General features: G+C 36.6%; 1 protein-coding gene across 2 annotated transcripts in view; it reads left to right on the top strand.

Moving 5' to 3' along the window:
- The window catches only part of CFAP299 (cilia and flagella associated protein 299), a 725,440-nt gene that overhangs the window by 353,382 nt on the left and 349,048 nt on the right, over nt 1-23,010 (top strand). The window lies entirely within an intron of this gene.

Below are 23,010 nucleotides of genomic sequence, written 5' to 3'. Positions count from 1 at the left end.
TGCATACCCATCACCCAAAGTCAGATTGTCCTCCGTCACCCTCTATCTTGTTCTCTCTGTGCCCCTCCCCCTCCCCCTTTCCCTCTCCCATTCCCCCCTCCCCCCGTAACCACCACACCCTTATCAATGTCTCTCAGTTTCAATTTTATGTCCCACCTACGTATGGAATAATGCAGTTCCTGTTTTTTTCTGATTTACTTATTTCGCTTCGTATCATGTTATCAAGATCCCACCATTTTGCTGTAAATGTTTCGATGTCATCATTTCTTATGGCTGAGTAGTATTCCATAGTGTATATGTGCCACATCTTCTTTATCTAGTCATCTATTGACAGGCTTTTTGGTTGTTTCCATGTCCTGGCCACTGTAAACAATGCTGCAATAAACATGGGGCTGCATGTGTCTTTACATATCAATATTTCTGAGTTTTGGGGGTATATACCCAGTAGAGGGATTGCTGGGTCATAAGGTAGTTCTATTTTCAGTTTTTTGAGGAACCACCATACTTTCTTCCATAATGGTTGTACTACTTTACATTCCCACCAACAGTGGATGAGGGTTCCTTTTTCTCCACAGCCTCTCCAACATTTGCTATTACCTGTCTTGCTAATAATAGCTAATCTAACAGGTGTGAGGTGGTATCTCATTGCCATTTTGATTTGCATTTCTCTAATAGCTAAAGAAGATGAGCATCTTTTCATATATCTGTTGGCCATTTGTATTTCTTCCTGGGAGAAGTGTCTGTTCATATCCTCTTCCCATTTTTTTATGGGATTGTTTGTTTGTTTGTTGTTGAGTTTTATGAGTTCTTTGTATATTTTGGATATTAGGCCCTTATCTGAGCTGTTGTTTGAAAATATCATTTCCCACTTAGTTGGCTTTCTGTTTATTTTGTTATCAGTTTCTCTTGCTGAGCAAAAACTTCTTAGTCTGATGTAGTCCCATTCATTAATTTTTGCCTTCACTTCTCTTGCCATTGGAGTCAAATTCATAAAATGCTCTTTAAAACCCAGGTCCATGAGTTGAGTACCTATGTCTTCTTCTATGTACTTAATTGTTTCAGGTCTTATGTTTAGATCTTTGATCCATTTTGAGTTAATTTTTGTACAGGGGGAGAGACTGTAGTCCAGTTTCATTCTTTTGCATGTGGCTTTCCAGTTTTCCCAGCACCATTTATTGAAGAGGCTTTCTTTTCTCCATTGTGTGTTCTTGGCCCCTTTATCAAAAATTATTTGACTATATATATGTGGTTTTATTTCTGGACTTTCTATTCCATTCCATTGGTCTGAGTGTCTATTTTTCTGCCAATACCATGCTGTTTTGATTGTCGTGGCCCTATAATAGAGTTTGAAGTCAGGTATTGTAAATGCCCCCAGCTTCATTCTTTTTCTTTAGGATTGCTTTGGCTATTCGGGGTTTTTTATAGTTTCATATAAATCTGATGATTTTTTGCTCTATTTCTTTAAAAAACGTCATTGGAAGTTTGATGGGAATTGCATTAAATTTGTATATTGCTTTGGGTAATATAGCCATCTTGATTATATTTATTCTTCCTAGCCAAGAACAAGGTATATTCTTCCATCTCATTATATCTTTTTAAATTTCCCTTAAAAATGGTTTATAGTTTTTATTATATAAGTCATTTACATTCTTTGTTATGTTTATTCCTAAGTATTTTATTTTTTTTGTTGCAATCGTGAAGGGGATTATTCTTTTGAGTTCGTTCTGAATTGTTTCATTGTTGGCATATAGAAAGGCTATTGACTTCTGTATGTTAATTTTGTATCCTGCGACCTTACTGTATTGGCTTATTGTTTCTAGTAGTCTTTTTGTGGATTCTTTGGGGTTTTTGATGTATAGGATCATATCATCTGCAAAAAGTGATACCTTTACTTCTTCTTTTTCGATATGGATGCCTTTTATTTCTTTGTCTTGTCTGATTGCTCTGGCTAGAACCTCTAGTACCACATTAATTAAGAGTGGAGACAGTGGACAACCCTGTCTTGTTCCTGATTTAAGGGGGAAAGCCTTCAGTTTTGTGCCATTTAATATGATGTTAGCTGATGGTTTATCATATATGGCCTTTATCATGTTGAGATATTTTCCTTCTATACCCATTTTGTTGAGAGTCTTAAACATAAAATTGTGTTGTATTTTATCGAAAGCCTTTTCTGTGTCTATTGATAAGATCATGTGGTTTTTGTTCTTTGTTTTGTTGATATGGTGTATTACGTTAACTGTTTTGCATATGTTGAACCATCCTTGAGATTCTGGGATGAATCCCACTTGATCATGATGTATTATTTTTTTAATATGTTGTTGTATTCGATTTGCTAGTATTTTGTTTAGTATTTTAGCATCTGTATTCATTAGAGATATTGGTCTGTAGTTTTCCTTTTTTGTGCCATCCTTGCCTGGTTTTGGTATGAGGGTTATGTTGGCCTCATAAAATGTGTTTGGAAGTATTGCTTCTTCTTCAATATTTTGGAAGACTTTGAGCTGAATAGGAACCAAGTCTTCTTTGAATGTTTGATAAAATTCTCTGGTATAGCCGTCAGGGCCTGGACTTTTATTTTTGGGGAGGTTTTTAATGGTTTTTTCTATTTCTTCTCTACTGATAGGTCTGTTTAGGCTTTCTGCTTCTTCTTGACTCAGTCTAGGAAGGTTGTATTGTTCTAGGAATTTATCCATTTCTTCTAGGTTGTTGAATTTAGTGGCATAAAATTTTTCATAGTATTCTACAATAATTCTTTGTATACCTACAGTGTCCGTGGTGATTTCCCCTCTTTCATTTTGGATTTTGTTATATGAGTTCTTTCTCTTTTTTCCTTGGTAAGTCTTGCCAAGGGTTTGTCAATTTTGTTGATCTTTTCAAAGAACCAGCTCCTTGTTCTATTAATTTTTTCTATAGTTTTTCTGTTCTCTAATTCATTTATTTCTGCTCTGATTTTTATTATCTCCTTTCTTTGGCTAGTTTTGGGTTGTCTTTGTTCTTCTTTTTCTAGTTCCTTAAGGTGGGAAGTTAAGTGGTTCACTTGGGCTCTCTCTTGTTTGTTCATATATGCCTGAAGTGATATGAACTTCCCTCTTATCACTGCTTTTGCTGCATCCCATAGATTCTGATATGTCGTATTGTCATTTTCATTAGTCTGTATATATCTTTTGATCTCTGCACTTATTTCTTCTTTGACCCATTCATTTTTTAAAAGTATGTTGTTTAGTTTCCACATTTTTGTGGGATTTTTTCCTCTTTTTTGCAGTTGAATTCTAGTTTCAAGGCTTTATGATCAGAAAATATGCTTTGTACAACTACAATTTTTCTGAATTTGCTGATGTTGTTTTTGTGGCCCAACATATGGTCAATTCTTGAGAATGATCCATGTACACTGGAGAAAAATGTATACTCAGTCACTTTGGGATGAAATGTCCTGTAGATGTCTATCATATCCAGTTGCTCTAGTGTTTTGTTTAAGGCCACTATGTCTTTGTTGATTCTCTGTTTGGATGACCGATCTAGAGCCGTCAGCGGTGTATTGAGGTCTCCAAGTATGATTGTATTTTTGTCAGTTTTTGTTTTAAGATCAATAAGTAGCTGTCTTATATATTTTGGTGCTCCTTGGTTTGGTGCATATATATTAAGAATTGTTATGTCTTTTTGATTCAGTGTCCCCTTAGCCATTATGAAATGGCCATTTTTATCTCTGAGTACTTTTCCTGTCTTGTAGTCAGCATTATCCGATATGAGTATTGCTACACCTGCTTTTTTTTGGATGTTATTTGCTTGGAGTATTGTTTTCCAGCCTTTCACTTTGAATTTGTTTTTATCTTTGTTACTTAGATGAGTTTCCTGTAGGCAGCATACAGTTGGATTTTCTTTTTTAATCCATTCTGCTACTCTGTGCCTTTTTATTGGTGAGTTTAATCCGTTTACATTTAGTGTAATTATTGATACTTGTGAGTTCCCTATTGCCATTTTATATCTTGCTTTCTGTTAGTTTTGTGTCTTGTTTGATCCTTCTCTTTCGTTTTTCTATCTTTTGTTTTTATTTGGTTGTATTCCATACATCTTTCCTCTGTTGCTATCTTTTTTATCTCATGTGCTTCTGTGGTGGTTTTTTCAATGGTGGTTACCTTTGAGTAATAGAATCCCTACCCTGTTCATTGTAGTGAACTATTTTGTGAGTACTTTTGCACTCCATCGCCCTTTGCTACTGTTAATCTCCATCTTCTCCCCCTCTTTCTTTTTGTTGTTGTCACAGTTTAAATTTGGTTTTATTTTGTTCTTCTTGGAGCTTTTACTTGTGGCTCTGTTTTTTTTTTTTCTTTGTATCTGATTGGAGAACCCCCTTTAGTAATTCCTGGAGTGGAGGTTTTCTGATGATAAATTCCCTCATCTTTTCTGTATCTGTGAATGTTTTTATTTCTCCTTCATATTTGAAGGATAGCTTTGATGGGTATAGTATTCGTGGCTGAAAGTTTCTCTCTTTCAGGACTTTAAATATTGGGGTCCACTCTCTTCTAGCTTGTAGAGTTTCTGCTGAGAAATCTGATGATAATCTAATGGGCCTTCCTTTATATGTTGTATTCTTTTCCCTGGCTGCCTTGAGAATTTTTTCTTTGCTGTTGATTTGTGTCAATTTCATTATGATATGCCTTGGAGTAGGTTTGTTGGGGTTAAGAAAATTCGGTGTTCTGTTTGCTTCTTGAATTTGGGGCTTTAGTTCTTTCCACAGGCTTGGGAAGTTCTCATGTATTATTTGTTTGAGTATGTTCTCCATTCCATTTTCTCTCTCTTCTCCCTCTGATATACCTATTATTCTTATGTTATTCTTTTTGATGGAGTCAGATAATTCTTGTAGGGCTATCTCATTTTTTTTAATTTTTGAGTCTCTTTCTTCTTCTCTCTGTTGTGCCTCAAGTTGCTTGTCTTCTATTTCACTAATCCTCTCTTCTATCTGACCTGTTCTATTAGCTAAGCTTGTTACTTCGTTTTTCAGCTCGTGAATTGAGTTTTTCATCTCTGTTTGATTTGTTTTTATAGTTTCAATTTCTTTGGACATATATTCTCTGTGTTCTTTGAGCTGTTTTCTGAGCTCCCTAAATTGCCTTTCTGTGTTTTCTTGTATATCTCAGAGGATTTTTAGGATTTCTATCTTGAATTCTCTGTCATTTAGCTCCAAGATTTCCAATATATTAAATTTTTTCTCCATAGATTTTTCCTCATCTAGCTGTGTTACCTCTCTTTCTTTTGTATCCATGATATTCGATTTTCTCTTCCTTAATGGCATCTGAGGGTGGTTTTGTTGATAGTATTAATGAGATTTAATAAAGAATAAAAAGTTAAAAAAAATAAAAAATCAAAAAGAGTTGTTTTTTTTAAAAAAATTAATAATGAAATAAAAATAAAATAAAATAATAATTTTTAAAAAAAGGAAATTATTCCCCCCCTCCTTTTTTCCTCTCCTCTCCCCTTTTTCTTGAGAAAATCTTGTGGTGAACTGTGAATTATAACAAACAATGCCTGTGATGGAGGGCCTGAATTGGGGAAAAGTAATAAAGGGGCAAAAAAAAGGGGGGGTATGGACCCACAAAAAGCAAATAAGGAAAAAATTTGGGTCAAGAATAAAATGATTTACTTTTAGGTGTTGGTTGTCTAAGAGTTATGATGAGAGGAATAAGAGGAAAACAGAAAAATGGGGGGACAAATTAAAAAAATACTATTGTATTTAGTGAAACAAGAACTACATAAAATGGAGAGCCAGGGATGGAAGCACTGCTAGTGAGTTAAAAAGGTGAAGTAAAAACCCCCCAAAATGCCACAAACATAAGTTTGAGTCCCAGATAAGATAATTTGTTTGTTATTGAGGTTTGAATGAGAGGAGATATAAAGGAGAAAGGAAGAAACTAATATAGAGGGAGAAAAGAAAGAGAAAGAGAGAAAAAAAGAAGGAACCACTAAAAGAAGAAAAAAGAATGGAGAGAGAGAGAGTTAAGGGTTTTGGAGTGCAACCCTCATAGAGAGAAAGGAAGAGGAGAAAAAAGATAATGGGAGATGTAACACTTATGGGTAGTGTAGTTCAAGGAGAGGAGAGAGTAAGACCTGCAGAGAGTTAATCGGCCAAATTGGAGGAGGAAAAAAAGTATCAAGAATGAAGATAAGAGAAACAAACAAACAAATATAATAAAATGGGATAGGTTATAAAGTCAGCAGATTATTCTTGATTTTGAGAGGTTATCTTCTTGCTTTTTCTTTTCTCTCCCTCTTCCTTGTCGGTGACTCTGTACCCCAGGTTCTGCCCCTTTGGCACGCTCAGGTAGAGGTTTGCAGTTGATAAGTCTCTATGGCAATGTCATGTATTGTGCTTTAGTCTCGTTGGGAGTCGAGGCTCATTAGCATTTATAGGCTCCGACAGTGAGAGAGTCCGTGTTCCTGGAGCCTTTCTCCTAGTCTTTTCTTCCTCAATTAGTAGCCTGATAATCCAGCTATGGGGTTGCTGCTGCCTCTGCCTAGATAGTAAGAGGTTCAAAGAGCTAGCAACTCCCCACTCTATTCCCACTCAGCACAGGGCTCTGGGTAAGGCTCAGTCAGTCAGAGCTGCTAGCATAATCAGGCGGGCTTTCCGCCCACTCAAAGACCTCTGGCTCTGCCACTCTGTCTGATAACACAGGCAGGCGCCCACTTCTGAGGCGCTTGGAGGAAACTCTCATTCACTATCTGCGCACGCAGACCAGGATATCCGGCCAGCAGTCTCACGCTCTGAGTGAAACCCCCAACCGCATGGAAAAGTTGCAGCGTTGGAATTCGCTCTTGCTCCGTCCCCGTGCGCGGCTTTTGCAAGGCGCTGGGGTGGCCCGAGATTCCGCTTTTGCCCACACAAAGACGGGTAATAGCAAATGTTGGAGAGGCTGTGGAGAAAAAGGAACCCTCATTCACTGTTGGTGGGACTGTAAAGTAGTACAACCATTATGGAGAAAAGTATGGTGGTTCCTCAAAAAACTGCAAATAGAACTACCTTATGACCCAGCAATCCCTCTACTAGGTATATACCCCAAAACCTCAGAAACATTGATACGTGAAGACACATGTAGCCCCATGTTCATTGCAGCACTGTTCACAGTGGCCAAGACATGGAAACAACCAAAAAGCCCTTCAATAGAAGACTGGATAAAGAAGATGTGGCACATATACACTATGGAATACTACTCAGCCATAAGAAATGATGACATCAGATCATTTACAGCAAAATGGTGGGATCTTGATAACATTATAAGGAGTGAAATAAGTAAATCAGAAAAAAACAAGAACTACATGATTCCATACATTGGTGGAACATAAAAATGAGACTAAGAGACATAGACAAGAGTGTGGTGGTTACCAAGGGTGGGGGGGGAGGGAGGACATGGGAAGGAGGGAAAGAGAGAGTTAGGGGGAGGGAGAGGGGCACAGAGAACTAGATAGAGGGTGACGGAGGACAATCTGACTTTGGGCGAGGGGTTTGCAACATAATTTGATGACAAAATAACCTAGACATGTTTTCTTTGAATATATGTACCCTGATTTATTAATGTCATCCCATTACCATTAATAAAAATTTATTAAAAAAAAAAATAAAAATAAAAAAAAAACAAAGGCCCCTGACTCTGCCCCTCTGTGCGATAACATGGGCGCGCACTGCCGAGGCACTCGGAGGAATTGCTCACTTCCTATCTGCGTGTGCACACCAGGATATGAGGCCAGCCGCGTTTCCCTCTGAGTGAAACCCTCACCAGCACGGAAAATTTCCACCGTTGGAATTAGTTCTTGCTCCCTCCCATGCGCGGCTTTCCCAGGGCACTGGGGCTGCCCAGAGATTCTGCTTTCGGCCCACAGAAAGGCCTCTGACCCTGCCTCTTTGTGGGGTAACACGGACACCCACTTCCGGGGCTTAGGAAGAAATCTCTCGTCCACTAACTGCGCACCAACCAGGAGAACGGGTAAAATGGCTGCCCCGCTTGTCTTTCTTTGTTTGGGTTTGGCGTGAGTGTTAGCTTGTATTGCCCGGCTTGCCACAGGATCAGTTTTTTCTCGGCTAGGATCTCCGTGCCACAGCCTGGTTCGGCCCTTTGTGCCGCAGCCTGGATGTATTCACCCCCTTTGCCCGCCTCAGTATCTATATTCACAGTTACCAGAGAAAGCCGCCCTGTTTAGGTTAGTGAGGAAGGCGGAACATTTCTTACTCCCTATTTCCTTCAGGGTTTGGTTATATATTTAGCCAATTTTTCACTCGACCATACCTTTGGGTGTATTGCGAAGCATCTGGAAGCTCCAAGTATAGGCTTTTCTGTTTCTGGTTGAAGATCTTGTTGAGTTTTGGGGGAGATTTATCGGTATCGCTTCCTACTCCGTCATTACTCTGACTCCTTTTCTTGCTTCTTATTTTGATGGTTAATAATTTATTTTTAACTGGACTGATTTTATGCTTTGTTCAGAGACTAAATTTGTGTAATAATACCAATTATATCATTGTATAAGAAGCAATAATTTCTGAAAATAGTCTTAATTGCAGTTTTTTTCCCTTTGTGTTTTGATATTTCCCTTTTTAAACATGTTTAATAATGTAGAGACCAGAATGAAAACCATAAAACTATGCAAACAAAAATGTCAATGTGAACTCTTGCTCAGTGAGAGAACTCTTAAAACACCACAGCGCAATTGTTAAGAGTGGAGGCATAGGTTCTAGAGTGAAAACAAGCTCTGTCCCAATCAGCTCTATTGCCAACCTTGAGCAAATTATTTAAGCTGTCTGGTCCTCAGTTTCCTCATGTGTAAAATAAAGAAAATAATATCTATCTCAGAGTGTCATTTTCATTACATATATAATAGCTTACATTAATATAGCATTTATAAAAAGCTTACATTAATATAATGTAAGCTATTATTTTTAACATTTCTACTTAGCTGTTGAAAATATTCTATCTAGATTGCAATGATCATAAAATACTGTGATATTAGGTTGAATATATGTGACAAAATATATTTTAACTTATTTTTAGTAGGTTATTATAATTGAATCCTTACATTGTACTCTAAAATGCATCCATATCAGATCTCCTAATTTAAAGTTTCTAAGCTTCTAAAAGCATTTAGGGATTTTTTAGTTCTTTGAAGACATCATTATGAACATTTATTATTATTTAAATGTAGTTGTTTGTATTAATATTATGGTTGGCAAAGAACTTTATTTAATGAATGCAGTAGAATATTTTTTGTCTAACTTGAAATGAACATAATATGAATAGTGAAATATAGCTGACATTCTGTGTTCCACTGAGGTCATGTAATTCATTTCTTATTATCCTGTCTTCCAATAGAATTTAATATATGAGATGATTAATTATACAAAAATTGTACTGTTCTTAATATAGGCATCCTTGGAGTAATCTAGCTTTATGAAATTCTGTAATCCTTAGAATTCTAAAGTAAGAATTGAATTTTGTGCATGTTCACAGAACAATTTTACTTTCTGGCATTTCAAGTCATCCTAAGTTTTATACAAGTAGAACTAAGCTGAAAACAACTGAAATACTGATTGTCATATGCAGCATACTCCTCAGAAAGTGTGTTTTATGAGAAAGCGCTAGCTACCACACAGAATATTGAATCTAGAATGAAATCTCCCATCCATAAGTTAAAGATCTAAAATCTGTTTTTTCTCTTTCCTGTTTTCTCTCTGCTACAAATAACTATCGTATAACTAACAGCCACTTTTACTCCCCTACTTTATTCATTTTCATTTAGCCAAAATAAATAATGCTCAAAATAGATTTACATTTTAAAAATTTATTAAAATATAGCATTTTATTAAAAGCTAAGCTAAATTCTCCAAAACAGAATTGATCACAAGTCTAATATGTGTTAATGACTGTTATGTCCTGTTTATGCTCTATGATCTATTCTTAGAATTGAAAGTAATCAGAAATAAGATAAAATAAACAGGTTATTTAATTATTTTACGTGTTCATTTCTGTTTCTACAGCTGCCCTCAGATTCCTCTCAAGTAATACAACAGCAATTTGCTAGATTACATAAAAAACAGCTTTTTATAACCCATGTTAGTAGTGAAAGTAGCAGTAGACATTCATTTGTCAGTTAGTAGTAGTCTAACAACTTCACTACCATAGGTAACTGCTGAGAATTTGGAGACCTTAGATCTTTTGTTAAATAATGGCTTGCTCATAGTTTCACATTCTGATAGAAATAGAAATTATATATTTGCTGGAAGAAACCTCACAAAAATTCACTAATACACAAAGGAAATATATTATGAAAAACATTCTTATTAGTGTTTCTGTTCATTAATAGGAGTCCGACACTATACCAAAATAACAAATTATTTGAGTTCTTTCTCCACAGTCATTTACCATGGCTGCTAATAATCCTTAGAATGTTCAGAAGAACATGATGACCCATCTATTCCCAAAAGCTCCCTCTCTTTTTCAGAGATGCAGACAGGAACTAAAGAGGGAGAAAGGGGACATCTGCCTGGCTGGGCAGCACAGCAGCCTTGACCTTGGCCATTCCAGTGGTAGCACGTGCCACAGCCAGATCATCCTCAGGCCCTTCCTTTTCAATATTAACAGTTCAGCCAACTGTGAATGGAGCACTTCACTTATAACCATTCATATATGTTATTTAGTGGTTCTAAAAGTTTACTCTTTAAAGGAAAGTAACTTAAAATAAAACAGTTAAAAGTACTTTTAGGATGAAAAAACTTCACAAGTTTTACCATTTAGCTTATTAGTAGTTGCTTATGAGTAGTCAAGCATTGCTCAAGTAGATATAGAAATATTAGGGTTTGAAAACATTTACCTACAACTAAATACCTTCAAATGACAAATCAGGAAGTTCTGATCAGTGAAGAAACATGTCCAAAGTGACATAGTTTATGGATAAAGGTATTCTGAATCAACATATCATTCTATATTTATGATTTGCACAACACCGTTTATAGAATAGGATAGAGCAGGAGTCAGCAAAGTATAACCTGAGAGCCAAATCCAGCCTTCTGTTTGTTTTCTTAACAAAATTTTATGAGAGCATAGCCATGCTTATTTATATATTTACATATTGTCTATGTCTGTTTGGGCTAGATGACAATGTTAACTACTTTTAACAAAAGACTGTATGATCCCCCCCAAATGTAAAAGATATACTATCTGGCTCATTATAGAAAAAGTTCACCAACCATTGATATATCGAATTAAGGTAAAAGGATGTGCTAGGAATGAAAATAATTAAATTTTTAAAAGAAGTGTTATTCAATGTGCCTTTCAAAAAAAATAATTTGGAACTTTACTCTGAATGTCCAATCAAAAACAAAGATTATGGCCACCCACAGATGCTATAGAGACTGATTTTGTCATGTTACTTTTGTTCATTTTTTTAAAGATCAAGAACTTAAGAGCCATTGTATTATGTTTAATAAAATTAAAAAGTCTGGAAAGTCTATAAAAAATATGGATAACATTATCTGAATTGTATTCCAACAGAATAGAGGGAAAATGAGAAAAAGTCATTGTCAGCAAGGTATAATAGCTATAATATAATGTACAGTAAAAAGGAGAAGTGATAGACATGCATTTTCATTCCTGTGAAACTCTCCTACTTAGGAAAGAAATGGTTGTCAATGCCTGTGCATTTCCTTGACAGATTATACCATGCTGCACAATGGCAGCATTTGTCCTTGGTCTGTGGACCTAAGACATTCAGTATTGATGGGACCTTTCTCAGTACAGGTAATAATAAGGTGGTCAGTCATGCAACTGAAAGATCGAGTTTAAAGTTAATATTAAAGAAGAATTCCCAGCACTATAGCATTTCATTTTATGTAAAGCTTTCTACCAGCCAGACTCGTTTACTTGTCAGAGGCCCCCAAATGAGAATACAAGGTTGACATGAAAGATACAAACAAGTAAGGTAGTCTCATTCCATAGAAAAGGAGCAAACAGAAACACTAGAACAAGCCTATTAGATGACTTAAAAGAATAGCCAAAAAGGAGTAATTAACACAAGTATATAATCTCTATCATGTCCTTTAAAAAACATGTCCAAACAGTGGTTCAACTAAAGGTCATGGTGCCTTTCTTTGCTGAAGAACTCACAATTAAAGAGTCAGTACAAATTTTTTTGTCACACATAGTCCACTGTTTCAAAATATGTATGTTTATAGTTATAAACATACATAAATTATATGTTTATATATAAGTACATATAAATATATTATAAATATAGTATCTATAATATCATGGTTGATTTCTAGCAATAAGGAAGATTTATTTTTTATTTAATTTCCACTTGCACTTAGCATTTAGATTGGAGGAAAGTTGGGGACTTCAGTGACTTTTGAAGTGTTCAGAGTTCAGGAAGATTCACGTCACCAAATCCTTTTGTGTTGACAGATGAGGAGACTGAAGTTCAGAGAGCCTCAATTTCAGAGTTAAACAGCAGGTAGGAGCATGGCTTATAGAACAGAAACAAATGACAACAACTTTCTGTCCTAGGCTCTTTGCACAGTACCCCTCTAATTCTCCTATCTGGAGAACTTTTATTCAGTTTACTTGGGGTGTGGCAAGGACTTAAGTTATGTAACAAGACTCCAATTTGAGGATATTTTCTTCAACATTTATTTAAATATTTTCTTTTAGTTGGTTGATATGTGTGTTTGTGATACTATAAAATCTGAAGCCTATATAGCCATTCCTTTGGGGGTCTAATTCTAGGTATTCAGATGAAGATACAGGTGGACGTGAAAGATCCAAACAATTAAGTTAGCCTTATTTCAAAGACAAGGAGCTAGAGACTTAGAGACTTCCAGAATCATAGACACTGAGACAAGCCTATTGGAGGAGGACACACAGGGTTCAAGACTTGGGTCACACTTTCATGACAATATAAGCACTAGGTTACATGTCACAGCTTCAGTGACTATACCAAGTCACTGGCTATAGTTTCTGAATCAATGAAACTATCACATTTCTTGGTGGAAAATTCTGTTTTTTCCCCCTCAGCCAATGTTAAATTGAAAGCCCCAAACAAGGGCAATGGTGATCTACTCTGGGTGCATGCATCCATTATATTTGGTGAACATTTAGAGTGTTCAGTTATGTATCAGGTTGTCTTTAGTCTTCTCAGGCTGCCATAACAAAATATCACAGCCTAGAAGGCTTCAACAACAGAAATTTATTTTCTCATGTTTTCTGGAGTCTGAGATCAAAGAGGTGGCATGATCATTTTGTGTAAGGACTCTCTTCCTGACTCACAGATGGCTGTCTCCTCAACGTGTCTTCAAAGTTGAAGAAAGGAACAAGAGCAAGCTCTCTGGTTTCCCTTCTGATAAGAACACTAATATCATGACACACTCACCCCATGCCCTCATCTGAACCTACTTCCTACCAAAGATCTTTCTCCAAATATCATCACACTGCAGGTAGGGGCTTCAGCATACACATCTTGGGAGGACACAATTCAGTGAATAGACAAGAGCTACACTAGGCACAAAAGATATAAGGATAAGTAAGACACAAACATTTCTTCTAGCAGGGTTAAAAATTGAGCAAAATACAAATACTCTAAGGAGTGTAACGGGCCACAGTATTTGCTCTTCATTTCACAGAAGCGATGAAGTTTAAATAGAACTCATAAGTACATGGAAGTGTTTTTTGGTGAAGAAAAGACATACTCAGGGAATTATAAATACTCTCAGTAGGATTAGCTACATTGCTTGTGAGGAGCCCAGCATAAAATGAAAATGGAGGAGGCTCTTATTCTGAAATTATTAAGAGTTTCAAGGCAGTGACAGTAAAGCATTAAACCAAGTATGGACAAAATGGCCAATATTGTATGATTCCACTTATATGAGATACCTACAGTCATCAAATTTAGAGCCAGAAGGTAGATTAGAGGTTACCAGGTTGGGGGAGGGGAGCAAAGGTAGTTAATTTTTAAGAGGTATAAAGTTTCAGTTTGGGATGATGAAATAGTTCTGGCAATGGATGGTGGTGGTAGTTGCACAGCAATGCAAATTCACTTAATGCTGGCAAATTGTACACTTAAAATGATAAATTTTGTGATGTATATTTTACCACAATATAAAGTAAGTAAACAAGTTCAGGACCCCTCTGAGTCCAGAGTGCTGTATGAATGCTGGAAGGTGTGCCCATGTAGCCGAATCTGCTTTGCAGCATGTTAAGGGAATGGTCAGTCTTTAGAGCCCACTACAATCCTGGGGGCTATGTCAGGGCAGCAGGAAATGAGACCTGGAACAGTAGACGCAAACCAGGTTGCTTTAGCAGATAGCATTGCTTGCCTACCCAACCACATTTACCCTTCCTTCCTCTTAATCAGCCTCCTGTTTTTTCAGGTATACATCCCTTTAGCAAAGGAATTCTATCTCAGGCTCAGAGCTTAGTACTGATGAGCCTATGAAAACAGAGTAATACTTAAGAGTTTCTCCATAGCCAGTGGTTACTTGAGCAGCGGCCCCAAATATGATACATCTTCATATATTTTCTTCCAGAGTGCTGGAAAACACATGAAATCATGTTTCATGATTAGTCCTGGGAATTTCATAATTCTCCCAAAGTGAACTTCAGTAGTGATACTTGCTATCACCTATAATGCTCATTGTACCCTTTATATTTGTTTAAATATAGTCTGTTTTTTCTCTGTCTGTTTTCTGGTGAATTATTATTTCTCTCCCATGTGCACATGCTTATATTCTGTCTCAGAGGGTTACTCAAGATTAATTAGTGGACCCCTGTGTATAGAAAGTGACAACTTCTGCAGTTTATCATTGGGGAATATCATCAATTACTTTGCTCCACAAATCCAGATGAAAATATTTTGAATATTAGTGCAAGTATTAAAGTGACACATAAATAAATATGCTATGCCCATTTAATTTACCAGGGTTATTTTGTCACTATAAATATAAAATTTTAACATCTGCTAAATACGATATCAGATGAATTACATAAATTTGAATAATTTCATTTTTCAAAGTAGTATATGTCAAGAATTGTTTTTGTTGGATTATCAAGCATATTGTTACAATACTTTATATAGATATAACATAATCCTATCTATAACAAGTCATTTTTGTAAAATTAATATTTATCATAGCATATTTAGCTAATTTAAAAATGGTATTTATCTGGAGACTACAACATTTTGCTCTTTATCAACTTAGGTTAGTAACTTTTAAAATTAAGTATATACTTTCTACAAGGTATTGTGCTAGATGCTTTACAGAATTTAATTATGAATAAAAAAATACCCCCCAAAATAATAAAAAATAAATAAAACACAAAAAAGAAAAACAAACAAACAAAAAAGAAATCTACCAAAGCTTACACTTTACGCAAGAGCACAATGACTGTAGTAGTAAGAAAGACTAGAGAGGGCACCATGTGTATGTAACTGAGCATTTTATAGCCCCCAAGAGGGGACATTCATATATCACTGAGCTAAACAGGGATATGAGATAGGCCAATGGGTGGAGAGAAGCTGTTCAAGCTGAAGTCAGCAAAGTATAATTCAGCAGGTACTTAACAGAGGGGTTATTCCAGGTAGAGAGCAAGCTGTAAACCAATGATACCATTAGATCAATGAATGCACCTACTACATCACAAAGGGATGGCTCATTTTCATGGGTATTTTGGGGTAACTACAAGGTGGGGCAAAAGTAGGTTTACAATTGTGAGTATACAAAACAGAGTTTATTCTTGTAACATTATTTTATTTTTATTGTATTAATTCCTGTTTTAAAATTATTGTATTATTTTCCATATAAACAACAAAAGATACAGAAACTAAAACCCACCCCTCATGGAGCTCACTAGAATCGAAAAACAATAAAGGACACTGAGTGAAAGAGGATGAAAATCCAGAGCAAACTAGAAAAGTAAAGGAATTGTTTAAAGAAGGGGAGAGTGACCTATGGGCCGTGTGTTGCTGGTAGAATAACAAGGAAGACAAACCAACGTTCATTAGATTTGGCAAAATGGAAGTTGTTGGAGACTTTGTGAAGGACTGTTTTGAGAAATGAGGATAGAAACCTGAGTGGAATGGATCCAAGAAAAAATAAATAAAAGGAGAATGAGTATAGACAACCCTCTAGCACTCGTTAGAGGAGTTTGCTGTGATGGAGAGTAGAGCGAGGCCCATGGCTAGAGAAGAAAGAGTGGTCGCAGGGTGTTGGCTTGTCTGTTTTTGAAGTGGGTGAAATTGCAAGTTATTTGTGTAAAGATGGAGAAATAAATCCACTAGAGAAGGAAAAGTGTTGATAGTATACATAAAGGGAAGAGTTCTAGAGTAATGTCTAGAGTAAGTAAGGGGCAATGGCTACCAGCATGCAAATTGGAGAGGTTGCTGTTGGTTAGAAAGATGGGTTGTTTGTCCTGTATGATAAAAGAGAAGCAGCAGATATGGGTCTAGATTCAGGGATTATTAGGTTTGATCTGGGGAACATGTGGAAGTTCTGTCCTTACTGCTTCAGTCCCAATTCACTCCAGAAAAAAAGAATCAAGGAAATTAGCAGAGAATCAGGTTTTTTATAACTTCCATAAATAATCAGAAAAATATTGTTTTATAATAGATTTAAAGGGAAAAGGGAATAATTTCATGTTACAATGTAATATGACTATTGAAAGATTTATAACATTAGATAGTACAGGATGTTTTAGTATCTCTATGAGATATTGATTTTTGCATCATGTGAATATTAAAATAAAGCTTTAATACCTCTAATGTTTATTAATACAGGAAGTGGTTTAATGTCTACACTTGGGAATATTATGTAGTTATTAGAAATAAATTTGTTAATTCTATGGCTGTTGAACTGAAGAGATTTCCAATATGTCTTTGTCAGGTGAGAAAAAGTAGTTACAGGATAATGTGCTTATTGTGATCCCTGATTTTATAAAAACAAACAAAATGTGTCTTGTGTGTATTTTTCTGTATCATGTTATTACTATGAAAAAATAATGTAAAAGGGTATACAGTAGGCTGTTAACATTAATAGCCTTTTGGGGGTTGAGAATAAAAGAGTGCTGGAAACATTATCAACTTTATTTTCATAGATCTTTTTACTCTTCCCCCAATGATAATGGGCAAACATTTTTCTAAATTTAAAACTAATGAGTCAAGTGGTCAAGAACTTCAGTAAATCATTCAATATCATCTTTCATCAACATACTACATACTAGACACCATAATTAATTCCATTTGATGGTTCTTTTCATAAAAAAATAAAAATATTTATTAACTTTTTGCATATTTTAGATTCTTTTATAGTACTATCATATTTTCTTCTTTCCACATCTCCAAGGAATTACAGATCAATTGGTAATTGGAATGAAGGGGAGAGTAATAAGTATTTGTCTAAGTGTTCTATGACAGCTAGTTCAGATAAGGAAATGTTTAGAGAATTCCAGCTTAACTTCCTCAAGCAGATTTTTTTACCCTATTTGGAAAAGTTTTATGCCAAAGCAGCTACTATCCCTGTAATGGGCTTGTTTGTGACTCTGGGCCAATTGCCTAACCTCATAAGGCAATATTTTTCATGCTTTATAAAATGAAACAATTTTTGAAATTCATAATTCATAGCAAAATGGGAGAAAAAGTTATTAGATGTAGAACACTTTTCTTTTCTTTTGTATTTTTCTGAAGTGAGAAGTGGGGAGGCAGAGAAACAAGACTCCCCCATGTACTCAACCAGGATCCACCCAGCAAGCCCACCAGGGGGCAATGCTCTGCCCATCTGTGGCATTACTCTATTGCAACCGGAGTCATTCTATCACCTGAGGCAGAGGTAATGAGCCATCCTCAGCGCCGGGGCCAACTTTTGCTCCAATAGAGCCTTAACTGTGGGAGGGGAAGAGAGAGATAGAGAAAAAGGAAAGGAGGAAGGGTAGAGAAGCAGATGGGCGCTTCTCCTGTGTGCCCTGGCCGAGAATCAAACCTGGGACTTCCACATGCCAGGCCCACGCTCTACCACCGAGCAAGCTGGCCAAGGATAGAAGCATTTTTCACTTCCACTCTTACCCATTTCCTTTATCAGTGTCACTTTTAATAAAGCTCTCCTTTTTGTAAGACTTTATTAACTTAGCTTCAGTGGCACAATGATCTCTCGCAGAAATCTTATCCACGTTTATGTCTTCAAGCTCAGACTTCTTCTTTGAGTTCCAGAGTACCTACTCTGCAAATCCTCTTCACTAGATTAAACCACATTGCTCAAGCTGACCTCTCCATATTTCCCATTCCTACTTTCTAATATATGCCATCTCAATAAATGTTGAGGGTTCTTATCGTTCTTGTAAGTGGAAGAGAGAGGCAGAAAAGGAGGAGGAAGCAGATATATCTCTCATTCATCGGTTGTGATATGCTTCAACAGCTAGCAGAGAAGTGAGGTCAACAGTCCAGTAGCCCATTAAGTATTTCATCCTGCCAACAGCCACAAGACTGTACTTGGACATGGGTTCTCTCCCCCAACTGAGCTATCTGGCCAGGGCTTCAGTCATCTTTGATACACTTTGATTTTGCCTGTTTCTATAAAGAGGTTTTATTTTCCTATTGCTGCTGTAACAAATTACCACAAACTTAGTGCCTTAAAACAACACAAATTTATTATCCTAAAATTCTGGAGGTAAGAAACCCAAAATAGGTCCCACTGGGTTGTAAAAGAAAGGTGTTGGCGGAAAGGTTCAAGGAAAGAACCTACACCTGTGCTCTGTGGCTTGCCATTCCTCTAGCAATGTATCTTTCTCATGCTGCCCTCTCTCTGATTCCCCCTCTTCTGTCCTCTCTTACACCTATAAGGACCCTTATGATGACATCGGGCTCACTCAGATAATTCAGGATAATCTCATCTCAAAGCCAGCTGATTAGTAAACAATTTCATCTGTAACCTTAATTCTTCCTTGCCATGTAACCAACATAATTCTCAGGTTCTAGCAGTTAGATTGTGAACATCTTTGGAAATACTATTCTACCTAACACCTACCACATGGATTCACCCTAGAAATTGTATGCAAATCACACACACACACATGGGAGTAGAGTTGGGGTGTCAAGTATTTATAATCAGAAAGAGAAAATGTGAGAGCAAACATGATATTATATGAGTACCGTACCATGGGTGACCATGGAGTCAGGAATATCTTTTCCTCTGAATGTCTGTCAAATGTTTCAATAACATCATACTTGTAATAGAGTTTATAAGAGTTTATGAGTGTGGAACACAGTAGAGTAACAAAATAACATAAATTGGTAATGGGAGGTGATTAGTGCTTTTTTTCTCCCATATGCCCAGGCTCTTTGTGACAGTGAATCTGCTGATGCCACACTGGTTCAGTGTGGCTAGAGCTGTGCAGGTGGGGAGCAGCCCATAGCAGAGTGGTGTTGCACACCAGCCTGATAACCACCCTTTAATTAACTCCCTTTCTTGGGAAAATTACAACTTGTATGTCCCCCTCTAGAAATGAAAAATTCTCTTCCAACTCCAAAACCTTGTGATTTTTATGGTCAATGCTAGCCAAAAATATCATTTCAGGACAAACTCCCCGCTCTATTGTGGAGTTAGTCTGTCTTTAATTTTCCTTGAAAGAATACATGAAGCATTATTTAAATAGAGGATGATGTGAATATCGAGAACAGGAGATTTGACTTTATATAAATGCAAGTAATAGCCTAGATTAAAGTAAGTAATCCTATTCAAAAGCTGAATTAATAACTTTTTAGGTTACCCTTGCTGTAATCAATTGGGAAAATCATTTAGAACTTAGAATGTTTGGGCCTGACCAGAAGTGGCACAGTGAATAGAGCACTGAGGTTGCCAATTTGAAACCCAAGGTCTCTGAGTGGATCCCACAGCTTTAGTCCAGGGTAGCCAGGTTGAGTCCACTGGCTAGATGTTGGTTCAATCCCTGTTCAAGGCATGTATGAAAAGCAATCAATGAATGCACAACTAAAAGTGGAGCAACAAGTTGATGTTTCTCTCTCTCCCTTCCTTTCTCTCAAAAAAACCCCCAAAAACAAAAAAAAAAAAAAACCCACAAAACAAACAAACAAAAAACCCAAGCTAACAGCTCTCTGGGTAGTTGAAATGTCTTCCCATCACTTCAATTATTTTTGAGGCAGGGAAGAGATACTGGCTTCTGTTTTGAGGCTCTTTCTCTTACTTGGCCCATTTTCCAAGCCCTTCCTGACTTGAAAAATAAAGTGCTGTTATACCTTTTCTGACAAACAATAGCAAGTAAAAGTGAGGAAGGTTATATAGTAGACATTATCTGCGAAGAGTATTTTGTATATAGAACCTGTGTTTTTATTGTAACTGGATTGTTCTTAGTTTGAAATATTTGAAATATAGTATGATCTCCAAACATGTGGTTCTTTCTCCTCTTTGGCTTTTATGACTTAGCCTTTAACAAACTAGTCACAATAAGACAGGATCCTTTCCTAAACGTGGTAGTATCTTCGAACCACAAATTAATGAAAGTGGACGATTATAACTGCCAAACCACAACAGTGCCTCCCGCATCTGTAATCTTGCTTTGAGCAGGCACAAATGCATGTGTTCTACATTTATATTAGAGAATTTAGCCTTGACATTCCTTCATCCCATGCAATATCTGTTAAATAAAAGAAAAAGAAAAGAGCAGACATGCTTCACCCAGATGTCAGCATGGAAATGTTTTACCTTGGCTTTACTGTCACAGAACAGTACCAAGCCAGTGCTGGCCTCCTGCATCCAATTTGAATTGATGATTACTGGTGACTTATTATCCAAATTTCTAATCTTCTAATTACAGTACATGTGCTGTGCAGAACAAGAGTCCTGCAGTTTATGCCAATGAAAGTTTTTTTCTCAGTTTCATGTTTACAAATTTTACATTTAATTTATGATCTTCTATGTGAGCCTCTTTAATTTTTGAGTGTCTTTAAAAGGTTAGAAACAAAAGAATTCAAATCATTTTAAAATTTTTATCAAAATACAAGGTCATGTGTGACAGCTTTATTATAGTCCTTTCTGGGAAACAATGCCCAATGATTTTGACTGGTGATAGTCACTGTTTTCTCTCAATCTGAGACACCAGATAACGTGGAAAGTCTTTTTTTCTTTTAAATTCAGTGAGAGAGGGGAAGTCAGAGAGACAGATTCCCACATGCACCTCAACAGGGATCCACCTGGCAAGCCCTCTGGGGGCAATGCTCTGCCTATCTGGGATGCTGCTTCATTGCTCAGAAACTGAGCTCTCAGTATCTGAGGCAGAGGCCATGGAGCCATCCTCAGTGTCCGGGGCCAACTCGCTCCAGTAGAGCCTTAGCTGCAGGAGGTGGAAAGAGAGAGAGAGAGGAGTGAGAGGGGAAGGGGTGGAGAAACAGATGGGCACTTCTCCTGTGTGCCTTGACCAGGAACTGAGCCCAGGACATCCACACACCGGGTTGACACTCAGCCACAGAGCCAACTGGCCAGGGCCAAAATGGAAAGTCTTGATACTCTTTTTGTTCTTTCCACCCTCCTTTATCTTTCTTCTCTTGCTCCTTCTCCTTCCACTCCTCTTTTCTTTCCCCTTCCAAACTAGAAACCATATTTAGTTGTGTTAATTAGGTAATAGATGCAGAATGGATTAATAAATGTTTCCATTATATAATATATTCTCTGCCTGACCTGTAGTGGATAAAGTGTTGACCTGGAATGCTGAGGTCGCCGGTTCAAAACCGTGGGCTTGCCTGGTCAAGGCACATACAGAAAACAACTATTGTGAGTTGATGCATCTGTTTCTCCCCACTCTTTCTCTCTCTTTCTCTCTTTGATTCTTTCTCACTCTCCTCTCTCTAAAAACCAATAAATAAAATCTAAAATAATAATAATATATTCTCCAATCTGACACTATGGTTTTAAAGCATGTAAAGTTTTCTTTTTTTATATATTTATAACTGGATTTCAATTAGGTTTTTCAATTCTTTGAATAGATAAATATTTGGAAAGCATTCAAAAATTAAGTGTGAGAATATAACTTGTTGTTCAAGTATATGAACAATTCTTCTTAAAATAACATTTGTGAAGTAATACCTATTATAGAGAGTTTCTATGCCAGCCATTGCCCTGGCTGCTCCAGACCATTGAGCACTGGTCTACAGCCCATGTGCTGGCAGATGGTAGGGCTTTGCAGAGGCTTAATGAACATTCCTTAAAACAGGGGTCCCCAAACTTTTTACACAGGGGGCCAGTTCACTGTCCCTCAGACTGTTGGAGGGCCGGACTATAAAAAAACCTATGAACAAATCCCTATGCACACTGCACATATCTTATTTTAAAGTAAAAAAAAACAAAACGGGAACAAATACAATATTTAAAATAAAGAACAAGTAAATTTAAATCAACAAACTGACCAGTATTTCAATGGGAACTATACTCCTCTCACTGACCACCAATGAAAGAGGTGCCCCTTCCAGAAGTGCGGCGGGGGCTGGGTAAATGGCCTCAGGGGGCCACATGTGGCCCGCGGGCCGTAGTTTGGGGACCCCTGCCTTAAAACATAAGTTAAAACGCTCTCATGTGTATTGTAAAACTTTTTGTATCCACTAAGTTGTTACTTTATCTTGAAGACAGGTATGTTTGTTTTTGGTGTAGATGGTGAAATATATTTTCTCTTTAAATCACTATGTTTTTATGGCTTATCTTACAATTTTTTACACAAATGAATGACCGTATCTTTGCACTGGTCCTGTTAAAAAGAAAATTTCACTCCTGTGCATGTTTCCTGATGTAAAATGATGGAAATAAAAAAATAATTGTACTAAATTCAGATCCATGGAATTCAAAGTTGACTGGAGATTTTTCACAAAGCATAATATATACAGATGCACAGGTATAAAATTTATAAATATATTCATTTGTGTATATATAAGTATGTAGATAATGATATATTTATAATAGATAAATACATGTAGATGTATATATAGATAGAT

Source organism: Saccopteryx bilineata, chromosome 5, assembly GCF_036850765.1.
Source record: "Saccopteryx bilineata isolate mSacBil1 chromosome 5, mSacBil1_pri_phased_curated, whole genome shotgun sequence".
Taxonomy (NCBI): Eukaryota; Metazoa; Chordata; class Mammalia; order Chiroptera; family Emballonuridae; genus Saccopteryx; species Saccopteryx bilineata.
Note: the sequence above shows the minus strand (reverse complement) of the source record. Positions and strands in the feature narration are given on the sequence as shown.